This window comes from Chanodichthys erythropterus, chromosome 12, assembly GCF_024489055.1.
Source record: "Chanodichthys erythropterus isolate Z2021 chromosome 12, ASM2448905v1, whole genome shotgun sequence".
Taxonomy (NCBI): Eukaryota; Metazoa; Chordata; class Actinopteri; order Cypriniformes; family Xenocyprididae; genus Chanodichthys; species Chanodichthys erythropterus.
Genome location: NC_090232.1, coordinates 45,467,724 through 45,468,718, shown reverse-complemented (window position 1 = coordinate 45,468,718; position 995 = coordinate 45,467,724).

The following is a 995-nucleotide window of genomic DNA, read 5'->3' as shown; positions in this document are numbered from 1 at the left end:
TACTGTTGTGTGTTTGTGGTCATTCATTACAATGTAATTATGATCATTATTGAGCTGTGAGATGAAAACAAAGAGACCTAATATTAAAACAGTCATATAAATGTGTCCTTGATCTTTTATAGTTTATAGTTTTGATCTTTCATTTCAAGTGAAATAATTGAAAATGGGGGGAAAGTCATGTTATGAAATAAATGTTTTTCTCCGATACGTGATGGCCACAATTATTGGCACCTCTACAAATTCATATTTATGTTTTTTAGCCCACCAGGGTGATCAGGAACATGAAATTGTCCAGCAATGACTTCCTGTTCCACATGAGATAAATATGAGGAAACACAAAATCCAAATTCCCTTAATCATTCATCACAATGAGTAAAACCAAAGAATATAGTTCTGATGTGCAGCAAAAGATTGTTGAGCTTCACAAATAGAAAGTGTCTGTAAGAAAATAGCTGAAGCATTGAAAATGTCCATTTTCACCATCAGGGCAATAATTAAAGTCCACCTGTCAATAATTTTATCCCTCAAAATTCATCTTTGATCACCAAAATGACACAAATTCATGTGAAAAAAAAAAAATTCATGCCTTAAAGTAGATTGATGTAACTCAACCCTTGCCTCATTTATTATATGCAGATCTATGAATATGCTAATTAGCCCCACCTCTACCCACTGACACCAGCTCAACTTACTGAGGCAAACGCTGCACAATGGTGTCGCTCTTTACAACATTGGACACATAACGGTAATTAATATGATAACTTTTTGCTTGACTCTTTTATCAAACAGCTGATAATGTGTTGCTAATGTTACACAAACCATGTTCCTGTTCTAACAATCAGTATCCTTACAAACGCTGTGAGCACCTCAGAACGTCAGTGGAGAAAGGCATATAGTTCATCATAACATCATAATATACATCACACCTGCTATACTGCCAAATCTACATGATTTTTCATATCAACAGAAAAATATACCAGGATAACCTGGCCTCT